General features: G+C 41.6%; 1 protein-coding gene across 1 annotated transcript in view; it reads left to right on the forward strand.

Annotated features, from left to right (window-relative positions):
• The first annotated feature begins 219 nt into the window (after positions 1-219).
• SPSB4 (splA/ryanodine receptor domain and SOCS box containing 4) overlaps positions 220-13,226 on the forward strand; it is a 167,019-nt gene continuing 154,012 nt past the window's right edge. The window contains exon 1 of the mRNA XM_081007001.1: positions 220-535. The gene's annotated coding sequence lies outside the window, so the exon portion shown is untranslated. The remainder of the gene's footprint in view (positions 536-13,226) is intronic.

Genomic DNA, 13,226 nt, shown 5'->3' on the forward strand with positions numbered 1-13,226 from the left:
TTGTTGAGATTGCTGCACTGCCGGGGGTTGGACTAGATGACCCTCGGGCTCCCTCCCCACTCTCCAGTTCTATGATTCTCTGACAATGTATGTGCGCGTGCGACCTTTCCCTCCATCCCCCACCCACACACCCATTCGGAGATGCGCCATCCTAGCGCTAGGACCCTGTGGGCGCCCCTGGTGCAGCCTCGCAGCGCCTCCTGCTTCCACCCTGGCTGCTGGGTGACGGTCCCAGCTCAGCTGCCGAGCAGGGTGGAGCAGAGCAGCAGCAGCAGCAGCAGTGGCATCGCCCTGGTCCTCCGTGCGCCCTCCTTCTCCCCGGCGGAGGCTGCCGCTGCTGCTGTTTATGACTGGTGGAGCCTACGAGCCAGCGCGGAGAGCGGCGCGCCAAAGGGGAACCGGCGGCGCCGGCAGCAAAAGACTCCCCGGCTCCGAGGAAGGGCAGCTGATGAAGTTCCCCGCCGAGCTCCAGAGGGCTCTCTCGGCTGCTCCAAAGGGCGCTGCTCCCGCCGGGTTCAGGGCAAGCGGGCGCGCGGTGAGTGATTCCCATTCCCAGGCACGGCGTCTCTTCGCTCCTCGCCTAGCTTTACCAGCCTCTCTCTCTCTGTGCTAAGATCTTCTTTTCCCGGGAACCGGGCAGGGAGGTTTGGGATGGGCAGGCAACCACTTCCTTCTTCCTCCTCGACCCCCGGTGTGGCATGGGGGGCGCAGCTGAATCAAGGGGCGCCTGGATGGAAAGGTTCGACCCCCTGGGAAGTGGAGACGGAGGGGAGGCCGGATCCCCACTGCCCGGGAAAGTTTGGAGGGAGGAGGCAAGGACCAGGAGGCAGTTTCCCTCTGCCTTAATCCAAGGCGCAACGCCGCGCTGCTTGGAGGTTTCGCTTTCTCCTTGCGCACCTACCTTATCGAGGGGATGGCGCGGTTGTCTGCTTCTCGAGCGCGTATTGGGTTGAAAATGGCATTTTGCCTGCGTTTCTTCTCTCCCCGCTTTACGAAACACGCACAACCTACCTATATAGCTGTGGATTTCGGAAGTTCTTTTTTTTTGGGGGGGGGTGTCGTGGCTGTCAAAAGAAAGCCAAATCTCAGTCGAAAAGCACCTTGTGACTGAAATGCAGCTTTGTTTCCAGTGGGGGTCCCCACCCCTCATGTCACAGTATGAACCTGTTGATCTCCAAGGGGTTTTTTTTGGGGGGGGGGGGTACCGCGAACTGCTGCTCTTTGAGTTTTCTTTCCTTACATCCCTTACTTTGGATTTCCTTGTTTACTTTGGCTCCTGGCTTAGACGCAGGGGGAGGCCATTGTGCTGGGCACATTTAAGACACAGAAAGGAAAAGTTTTGCTGTAGGTCCCACAACGTGAAAGCCAATAGATTTATAGTCAATCGATCAATTTATGATGACATCAGGTGCCCAAGACCATTCACTGCTTTTGCTGCTGCAGACTATCCCAGATTGTTGGCTAACCCTCTAGAAATGGGTATAATATGAAAGGAATTACTGCTGGCCATCTCAGGCTTTTATACGATAGATGAATGACTGGGTCTTGCTTATTAGTAAGGGTCTGAGTGAATGGAAAGCATGAATGATTTTCCCTTTGAAGTTGAAAATGGAAACATTGGCACATATTCTTTCATTAGGTTTCAGCTGTTAGTGGAGCTGCTTTGTTGTAAATCAGGGGTGCGGAACCTGTTTTTGGCACTGCAGGCAGATCTTTATTGGAACATAGCACCGTGGGTGAGGCTGCCCACCCGTCCATCACCTGATGTCACAATAATGTCAGGTGACAGGGTGCTTTGAAGTTCTGAAGTTGGGACTTCAAAGCACCATGCAGGGCTTGCAAATGAGAGCTATTAATTGAAATGCAGCATTAATACCCTTTTTTATTTTTAAATACTTGTGACTAGGTGGGAAAGAGTAGCTCTGCATTGACTGCATGTGAGGAATTTAGAGTTATTACTGTAAGATACCATGATTTTATTGTTGGTTGCAGGAAGGAAATCTACTTGCTGAATGTCATAGGTCAAACATGTGCCATTCAGGTTGAGTAGGCTAGCCACTCAACAGATGGAACATTTTCTGACAATCTGTTCTTCCTAATTTTACTAGATGCTTCCATGGTCCATTAAGTTCTCAACCATTTGACCACAAATATCCAAAGTATCTCATACCAGTTGCTTAAATCCACACAATGTATTTTCTATAGTATCTGTTCTAATCTCCGTTTATCGTTCCTTTCTCCATATTTCTTCCCCCATCTAACTGGGGGAAAGTCAGCAACATTCTGGAGTAAGGTAGCTTGCAGGAATTTGATCAAAGGTGTATCCAGTTGAGGTGCAAGAACTGTGATCATGATGAATGCACCAGGCAATTCAGAATTATACGATGAAATTATTCAGTAATACGTTCTCTTTCACAATAATAAAAGCTCCCCTCAAATGTATGCTGCAGATCAGGAAGGATAGTTAATTTAATGTGTCAAAGAAGCTATTAGAGGCAAGAAGACTTCTTTCCAAAAATGGAAGTATTGTCCAAATGGGGAGAACAAAAAAACAGAACCCAAGAAATGCAGTGCAAGGAGATAGTAAGGCAGGAATCAGCATTCTCTTTTGGCCTGTGGGCATATCTGCTAAGGACAGAAGCTATAATGGCCACCACACCCACTGCAACCAAGCACACACTGCAACCTATTCAATTGGCTATAACTGAATACTCCTTTGAAGAGCAATTTTGATGGAGGGAGGGGACTCTGTGAGCATCAAGGAAGACCCCATGTGTGCTCACAGGTGCAAAAACAAACAAATAAAAAGATTCAAGGAGCACATTGCTGAAAGCATAAAGACCATTAGCAAAAAAAATCTTTAAATATATTGGAAATAGGAGAATAATCAAGGACGTTGATGGATGTTTGGATGACAAGAAAGTGAAAGGTGTGCTAAAGGAGGAAAAGGAGATTGCAGAGAAGCTGAGTTAATTCTTTGCAACTGTCTTCAGATTCGAAGATGAAGGGCAGATTCCAGTGTCTGAAATAACTTTCTCAGGAAGGTAGTCTGAGGAGCTGAGGCAGATTGTGGTGAGAAGTTCTAGGTCTTACTGACAAATCACCGATCCCAGATGGCATCAACTTGAGGGCTCTCAAATAACTCAAAGGTGAAATTGCTGCTTTTCTATGAAAAATATGTATCCTGTCCCTAAGATCAGCCACTAAGACTGGCTACTGGTTTGGGAAAAGACAACCCAGATGATCAGGGGGGTTAGTCAACTTTGAGGGAAGGCTACAACAATTTGGGCTTTTTCATTTTTTAAAATGGGTAGAGGTGTCAAGATTGTACGTAGTTTGACAAAAGTGTGGAAACTATCCATCCCCACATAGCATCAGAATTTGGGTCATCCAATGAAGCCAAACATTAGATGATTCAGAACAGACAAAAGGAAACACTTCTTCACTCATTGAATAGTTAAACTATGGAGTTTAACTCCCTCAAATTGAAGAGATGGACACCAACTTGGATGGCTTTAAAAGAGGATTAGACAAGATTACCTAAGGGTGGTAATAATAATAATAATAATAGCAATAACTACTCACCCCAATGACTATGTTCCACTACCTCTGAATACCAATTGCTGAGATTTGTGTGCTGTTGCACTTAACTACACTTTTAATTAATTTCCATTTATAGTTCATTTGGTTTTTGGTGGTTTTTAAAGATATGATTTATAGTTATTAGAATATCAAAACAAGTGAGCTTCACTGAAGAGATAGGGCTTTCTGCATGTGAAGGACACAGCTTATCTTTATTACTCCTAGGACATTCAGAGACGGAGACCGCTTTTGAGAAACTATAAAAAGTTGTTCATTTGAAAGGTAATTTCTGCAAGGATAATTTATCCTTTTCTGAAATGAAATGTTGGAGTTCTGGAAAATGTGATAAATACCAGCTTAATCAGTGAGATAGTATGTGTGATTCGCAAGAACAAGGAGAACAAATAGGTAAATGTCTTTTTATATGCCTTTTATAGAGATTGCTATATAAAAGAACTAGAGAAATTCATGTAGTAATGAAAGTTATGGTTGATGTACCAAAATACATCTTTGTATTCTGTTTTCTTACCCTGCTCTGTGGAATGCTTTCCTGGTTGAAATTCACCAAACGTTGACACTTAATATGTTTTAGGTGTTTGGCCATACAGGTAATGTGATATTCTAGGAAGACCTTTAGCTGAAGACCTTTTGAGTAGACCCACTGAAATTAATGGACTTAATTGAACAACAATTTTATTATTTATATCTCGCCCATCTGGGTGGGTTTCCTCAGTTACCCTGGGCAGCTTCTAGTACATATTAAAACATAATAAAATATCAGACATTAAAAACTACTCAATACAGTGCTGCCTTTACCTTTAGTTGTATTCTAATGTCAATAGGTCTACTCTGAATAAAATTTCATTGACTACCACCCATTATGAATATGTTTAGGCCAATTTTCCTTTTACCATGTGCTCACTTGGTTTTTCGAGTTGCTGCTTTTATTGATTTTTGATTTTTTTCTGAGTTTATGATGTTGGTTGTTTCTTTTGATGGTGCTTTAATGCGTTTTGAGGATTGGGTTTCATTTTAATGTATATTTTATTGTTGAAATAAAAAAATTCCTTCCTGTAGCACCTTAAAGACCAACTAAGTTAGTTCTTGGTATAAGCTTTCGTGTGCATGCACACTTCTTCAGATACACAGATATTTTATTGTTGTAAGCAACTTTGGGATATAAGTTTTTTTAAAAAACAAAAAACCCCATCCTGGTTTGGCTCCAATCTTTAACAACTTACAAGGGGGGAAGCCCCATTGAACATAGAGGGGCTTACTTCTGAGTAAAGATGCATAGGACTGCACAGCGTAATTCCTAGAAGACCAGAACAGAAGATGACTAGAAATCTGGGTAGAGTTTTGCACAGTTCCTGTGTGATGTTTACGAATGCCCATCATCAAAGACAAGATAATTGGGTTGACCTGCTGAGGCTGCAATCATTTTCGCACCTATTACTGAATTCTGTTGAAGTTGTTCACCTACATGAATAAATTGCAATTAAGTTGTAAGGCTCTTCTTACATGGGGTGGGTTCAGATGGTAAACTGCTATCTTTCCAGTCATCATAATAGTAGTGATCTATGAAAGCAGACCTATATCACAGAGAAGCCAAGTACCTGTTGTAAAGGTTTACCTTCATGAAAGCTGACCTTGCTACAAGATCTTCTGGGATAAGTGGAATTAGGATCTGGATCCAGTGGAGCTGCAGCTGGGTCAGCAGGATCCTGTTAACTCCCCATATTTGGCTCAATTAGAGATACCTGGGTTTATTATTCCCATCCCAGCTGTCTGAGCTCAGCCTTGTGGACCTTAAGCCAGTGTAAACCTGAAAAAGGGGCGTGGCAGGGGTGGGGCCAGAGGGGGGATCCAAAACCGATTCAGTTCAGTCATGTGACCTGGCAAACAGGCAGAAACTAAGCCAGCAAAACTTTTTCAAAGGCTTGTTTAGGTTTAGGCTGCCTCAGCCATCAACAACCCTGCTCCTGAATAGAAATTGGATCTGGTGTACTTTATGCCGGCTTAATTTACTCTGGTCTTGCTTTAGCCCACCTTCTTGTAACATTGCTCCCTTACTGTCTTTTAATGTGTTTAGGATTGAAGCTTTAGTTCCGTGTAAGAATTTATTTGCATAGTGACGATTTGGGGCATATGGGGTAGTAAAGTAATGCTCCAACACACATTGATCTGTTTCAGATGAATGGAAAAGCATAGACTCATAATACTAAACCATAGTAATACTAAACCATGAGGACAATTTGGTGCATTCTTATAACTTTCACTCATTATCTCTGCCTTTGCAGCAGAGGAAAGGAAGTTAAGTTTCTGGTATGAACACACTGCAATATCTCATAACCTTTGAATGTTGGAAACTTGGCTTGTTCTGTCCAGTGTTAGTTCAAACCCACCAGTATCAAACTGTAGTTTCAGATCCTAGTTTGTTAGTTAACTGTGGGTAGAGCTTACCATGGTACATTCCCTTCATAGAAAGATATGTTTTGAATTGAGCTATTGAGTTTGTGGCTCACCTTGTTCTGAATCAGCCTGCTTTTGGGAGGCTTTCTAAGTTTCAACCTGTTGTATGAACTGGCTTCCATTTACCGGTAATTATTATCATCTTGCACAGTTACTAAAGAATATTGTTCATTTACTAAGAATTACTGTGTATTCCATTTCAAGCCCACCTTCCTTCAGGGAGGTCAAAGCAGCATACAGTATATGCCTCCATTTTATCCATTATCTGGGAGAGACTTGGGAGGTACAAATAAACTGCAAGGGATCTGACTTGTGAGATAGGTTAGTCTGAAAGAGAGTAATTGACTCACAGTCATCATTCAGTAAGTTTCATGGTGTTGGATATATAGCTCAGCTCTAAGTCCTTTTCTGCCCACTGTATTACATTGGCTCCATTTGCTTTACTTTTTGTGTCCTCAGAAAAGAAAACACAATGTATCTTATGTTAATATGAGCTTGTAAGGCACTGTTGAACTGAATATATATTCAGCTGCAGAATCTAAGCACCCTTGAAACCATCACTAGCAAATTGCACCAATATTGTACAAGTATTAGCAATTTCTGAGCAGGAAAAAATATATCTCATTAACACAATGTACGCCAATTAATTACTCTGGAGTAACTCCATTGAGTTTGATGGGATTCTGCTGAAGCAAGAAGAAATACTTTAATGCAAGCTTATTTTTAAGAACATGCCTTGATATGTTGTGATTTTTAAATCTAGTTTAATATTGCCATAATCCATATCCATATTTTTCTTTTTTAATTTTGTATTTATTGTGTACTTATTTTCATTTTTGGCTCTGTATAGTGCATTCACTAATTATTTCCTGCCTTTTCTTGTTCTCTTTATATAGTTTTGAATGAATCATTTTTAGCATTTAAAAATGCTTTATGGCTTCTGTAAAATTAGAGTATGGGGTTCATAGTTTTTGAGAACATTCCCTTTCAACATTCTCACTCCCAACTGTTGGTTCCTCCTGGCATTTATTTTTATTTCTAACATTAATTACACTACATGTTGTATAACGATTTGTTCCTTATGAAATGAATGTTACTAATGTTGTGTCACTAATGTTATGCTGTGATGCTAATCGAGTCTGAAAATAGTTGGACCAAAGTGCTATGTAAACTGCCTGCAGTAGGCTCATAATTGCTCAAGGGAATACTTGCTGGTGGAAGTTAGTTATTTAGATGATGTTAATGCCAATGCAGTGTTCTGTTCTTCCATGCCATCATAGGTGAGCTGCTGTGTATTTTGGACGTGAGTCAAAGCCTTCCAAACCATGATTTGCAACCTTCTTCCAGAGCTGGCTTCCATTGATGGTTTGCAGGCAATTCTTAGCTTGCAGTACTAAATCACAGATAGCCTGATCCAGATACAAAAACTCACAAAACATTCAGAGGCAGAAGGTAATTATGCATAACAGGGAAGATGACAGAGAAGGAGGGATTGTAAAAATATCCAGGGTGCTCCTGATTTTCAAATCAAGGGGGAGATTTTGATATCTTTTGCTATCTGAATTGAACTTTTGCTTCAGAGGTAATCTTCAGTGTATGTGTATTAGGAGCTCCCAGAAGAATCAATATTGGTCTACATATTAGTACAGAACCTTGGTTTCACATCCAAGGATTTAATTGCTCCATTTTGAACATTCAGTTCTACCACATGATTAGAACTGGACAAGGGAGAGCAGGCTTACCATGGTACATTCCCTGTATTCAGTGGTCTGTGTCTGCCTGAGCTTGAGTCTGGACTAAGGATTCTGAGCCCCTGTGTTCTGATTCGATACATGATTTCCAATCACAGAACGTTTCAGGATTTGGGCCTCTGCCATTGGCCCTTCAACTCTTGAGTTGTGATTCACAGCGTGGAAGTTTAGACAGCCAATTACGTTGGGAGTGGGAGTGGCCCAGGCCTTCAGAAATATATATAAGCAGTTGCTTTGCCCCTGTTGTCCAGTTCTGTTAGTTCAGTAAAGGTTCTTGCTGTTATCACTGTGTCTTCCCTTGTGGGAACCTACCTACACTTCACTAACTATGGACTTCACTGCTGACCAAACTTCTTCGTGACAGTTTACAACCATTTTTATAACAACAACAACAACAACAACAACAACAACAACAACAACCTTCTTCACTCTAGGCGTCTTCCAGTACATATAAAAACATGATACAGAAATTAAAAACTACCCGATACAGGACTGCCTTCAGATGTCTTCTAAAATTTCTGTAGTTCTTTATCTCCTTCACATCTGATGGGAGAGCAATTCCACACAGGGTTCGAAATTAGCAGGGAGCCAGGTGCATTTTATGCCTAAAGATTCTTCATTTGCAAACACTTCAAAAAGTCTGGATGCCACTTTTTTGCACCTGGCTGACACTCAAGGATTACTGAAATGTATATGCTTTGAAGCTTCAAAGTACCGTATTTTTCGCTCTATAAGACACACTTTTCCTCTCCTAAAAAGTAAGGGGAAATGTGTGTGCGTCTTATGGAGCGAATGCAGGCGGGAGGCTCTCCTCAGCGCTCCCTTTAAAGAGCCGTGTGGAGCGTGTGTGCAGCTCTTTAAAGGGAGTGAGGCTCTTGGGGGAGCCTTTCTCCCGCTGCCCAGGAAAGGCTGCACGCGGCTATCCCATAAGGCACGACAGAAAGAGGGATCGCCGCGCAGTGATCCCTCTTGCTGTCCTGGCTTCTGCCTTAGCGCAGCCTCTTCTGGGCAGGGGGAGCCTTTATCCTGCTGCCCGAGAGAGGCTGTGTGCAGCTATCCCATAAACCAGGACAAGAGGCTATCCCAGAAGCCAGATCCCTCTTGCTGTTCTGGCTTCTGGGATTCAGAATATTTTTTTTCTTGTTTTCCCCCTCCAAAAACTAGGTGCGTCTTATGGTATATATTAAGGATAGACAATATGTGTAGGAGTTTAACAATAAAGAGTAGAGTGTTTTGAAAATTCTGTGCTTCTTACTTGGTCCCAGTCAGGTTAGTGAAGCTCCTTGAAAGGAACTTAATTTGCTCCATTGTTTTTGTATTAAATCACCTGATGAAAAATCAACACATTAAAGGACCACATGGACATAAACAAAGATGCTTTACAAGAACATTCTGGCGTAAGAAAGTGTGTTTTGTCATTTACTCTAAGAACACAAAAAGTCAATGGGGCCAAAGCTTACAAAGTTAATGAGACTAAGTTAGATTAAAACTAAATGCTGCTTTGCCTGAATTGTAGATTTATCCTTGACATGATTGATCCTCAAGAAGTAGATGTGGAGTAGGTATTGATTTGGTCCATTTGATTTAAACAAATGCATTTCTCTCTTCCCCTTTTTTCTGCCATAATATTTATGCACATTGGATCTAAACCAATTTCTGATTGCAGCCCTAAGATGTTTGTTTCTCTTTCTCAATTGTTAAATAGAGTTGTTCTGTAGTTCAAGTTATTGTGCAAGGAACACATTTGAATAGAAGCTTATTTTCAAATTCTTCACCGCACTTGTAAAGCATAACAAATGTGAGTGGGCTTTCTTTAGCAGAACATCACAATGGAAAATAATGAAGATTAGTGATTAATGTTAAGACTCAATAGGGCAGGTCCAAAAATTGTCCGGTTTCCCCCCTTGTTCTTTTGCCTCAGGGAAACTTCCCCTGGAAAAAATACATATAATAATTTATAGTAATAATTTATTATTTATACCTTGCCCATCAGACTGGGTTTCCCCAGTCACTCTGGACACACACATAGGACAAACAAATAATATATGGCAGTTCTGGATAGCAGAAGAATCTGAATCAACCAACCTTATTGTACCCAAATACCTCGGTTTATGAACTTAATCTGTTCCAGAAGTCTGTTCTTAAACCAAAACCGTTCTTAAACCAAGGCACGCTTTCCCTAATGAGGCCTCCCGCCTCCAGTGCCCTTCCACCATGTGTATAAGAACACACAGCCATACCTGTAAAGAAAAAATAATGTGTACATGGGGTCAGCTGTAAAGAAAAAGTTACATGATCTGATGCATAAAGCTCAGTGGTGTGAATCAGCCATAGGGTAACCCCATAAACAATGTTTCCTTGTGTAAGCATATTCCATATTCTGTATCTCCCACAGTGCAGGTGCCTCTGAATATCTCTTGGTGGGAAATGCAGGTGAGCAGACTGCCGGGAACAGGATGCTGTCAGTGTTCAAAATTAGCCAGGCGCATTTTGTACCTGGCTATCAGCCACTTGTGACCAAGTGAAGATGCCTGGGTGCCAGGATGGCACCTGACATCACCATCTGGATGTGCATGCCTGGGGAATCATTGGATCTGGACTGTTTTCACACACTAATACCACATCCTGTAGTATTCTATCAGTTTTATTTTATCTGCACAATCAGAATGAATTTCAGGAGCCAAAACACGTTTTTTGTGCAGCCTGAGCAGGAGCAGTTACCATTAAGAAAAAGAGATCAGAATAGGCCAATATGTGGACTGTCCCTGGATCAAATGACTTTTCTTCTTTATGTTCTTAAAGTTCTTATCCTAGCTCATGGTTGTCATTTGAACTAGCCAGATGTTTAAATGAAAATCAATCACAGTCAGTCCATCATTTGAAAAATAAGACTTTCCAGCTGTCTTACCCCGAAATGGCAACTAGACATTCTATTTTGGCACCTGTAATCTTGGTTTAAAGAGCCTAGCTTATATATCTGGTGCCTAGTTTATATATCTGAGTTTCTAACAATGGATGCTATACTAGATGGTCTGATCTAGCATACCCATCTTATGTTCTTCCATTCTTCTCTAATGAATGGTAGCCATGAAAGAGCATTGTGCCCCCACCTTTCTACTCATACTGGATGCAACTTTAGTAGCCAATATCTCATTAACTGCATGAGAGAGAAATTAATATTGCAAACCTGTAGAAATTGCAGGCTATCTGCTTTCAGTTGTTATGCTAATGCTTTTGTGCTTTAGAACTTCGTGAGTTATCCAACCTTAAAATGTCACCGATCCATCTGTCTCTCGGCCCTTTGGCATAACGAGTTCAAAACCTTGGACGCTGGCATTGTTTAAATTCCTGTGAGAAAGTTTCAGGCGTGATTTTTTTGGTGCCTGTCCCAGCTATTGAAGCAGAAAAGACACTTTCATTGCTCCTATCCTCATGTAATCCAGATGTCAAATATACTCTTCAACACAGAACGCTTTCACGCTTGTGTATCATCCAGCCACAAAGGAGAATTTAGCTCTAGTAGCTGAATTTTTATAGTCAGTGTTACAGATATACCTTCTGCTGGCTTATTTTGCCTGTAACAGGTATTGGGAGCTGTGAACACTCTTATATTCCACCCCTCCCCCCAGCAACATGGTGTTAGCTTTTTAGCTTTCTGAGATGAAAAAAATCTATATTTAATTACTTCATTTTGACTCATTTTTTTTGCCTCAGGTAAACAAGGGACTTCTGAAAGGAGTTCACATTTGAAGATACTGCTGCATTGGGGATTTTCTGAGAAATCAAATGAACCATCCAATTTCTTTCAATATACTTGTTAATTTTGAATTTACCCAAGCTGCCTGTGTACCATGAATGGACCCAGTGGGGAAATGATATACTGCTCATTCCCCCAAAGACATAGGCTACCACAGCACCAAATTCTGCATTATTCTTGCTTGTATCTTTGGAAATGTTGAGGGTGAGATTTATTTTGAGCACTTATACACCAAAGCAGAAGCAAAAACCAAAACCCATAGAAACCCCTTCGATGTATGCATGTATTCTGTGTTGATAGGTCATTCCCTGTGGAGAAGGGGGCTCAGGAAAGCCTCTTACGCCCTTTCCTTGTTTTCCTACTATTCAGTAGTTGCTACCACCACCACTCCTTGGTAACACAGGCCCCAGAAAAGGGAAGAAACTGGGCACTGTCAACCAACCTACTTATGCAGAGACTTTAGACAAGGCACCTTGCCCTTTTCAGCCGACATCTTGCCATTTTCTGGGGAAGAAAGGGTGAGCTTCTAGCTGTTTATCCCACCCCAGAGGTCAAAGCAGCTTGCTCATTTCCTTGCCTCCCATGTCTATCCCAGAGAATGGATAAATGTGCTGATTTTTATAACCCTAATCATAGACCTCCAATAGCACGAAACCCAAGTGGTCTGTCTGGCTTCCCCAAAGCTAGAAGGATAATGAGGCTGGACAGTACTTTCATTTTTATTTCTTGTCCTCAAGCCATTATTGGCGGGTTTTGCCACTAGCCTTAGAACAGAAGCTCTTGAGTAGGCATTTCTTTCTAGTAATCTAAGCACCTGTTCTGGTCTATTCTGCTTGCCTCTTTTTCGTATTAATTGCAAGTTTCTGATGTATATTTTAGAGAACTTTAACCCAAAGGCACAATTTCCTGCTGTCAGTCTTTTGGTTTATGTTATAAAGCAGACTTTTAATTCCTAACTATGGAATCTCTGGTCATAGATTACTTGAGGTAAGGTCAGCTTTGTTGTTGTATATATGGCGGGTGTCAAAAGAATATTTAGCATATGCCAAAGGCAGTTCTTTATTAAGTCCAGTGGGGCTTTACTAGTTGTAGCAGTATACTTTCATGCTTAAGACAAAGGGGTCTCGTTCTGTTTTATTGCCTTGAAGTTTTGATTTCTATCCAATAGCTTTAGTTTTCTGAAAGGCCAGTAGTCCTTGAAATAACTGTGCAGTACTTAATGCTTCACTGCTCTGTGATGTATCTGTCTGTCTATCTATGAAGAAAGCTGGTCTGTTTTAGTGGTGTCTTCCAGATGTTGTTGGATTACAACTCACATCATCCCTGACTCCTGGCCATTCTTGGATGGGACTGATGAGAATTATAGTTCAACAACACCTGGATAGAACTGTATTGGCCACCCCTCATCTAATCATAACATGTTTGCTTGATGAAGCTCAACAGGACTGTGGAGGACAAGGAAAGAGTTGCCTCTTTCCCAACTCTGTCTGTTATGTACTGAAGTTCTCACCCTGGGCCAGCAGGGGGATACTGTAGATAGTTTTCACTCAGGTCCACATATGCAAATAAGGAATTGAAAGTGACGTTCAGGGATTGGATAGTTACAGAAAGTTGTTACTGTTTCGTTGTAGTTGAGCTCTATATAAGCAGGTTGACTGAACCCT

The sequence above is a fragment of the Podarcis pityusensis genome (assembly GCF_964106645.2).
Source record: "Podarcis pityusensis genome assembly, chromosome: 5".
Lineage (NCBI taxonomy): Eukaryota > Metazoa > Chordata > Lepidosauria > Squamata > Lacertidae > Podarcis > Podarcis pityusensis.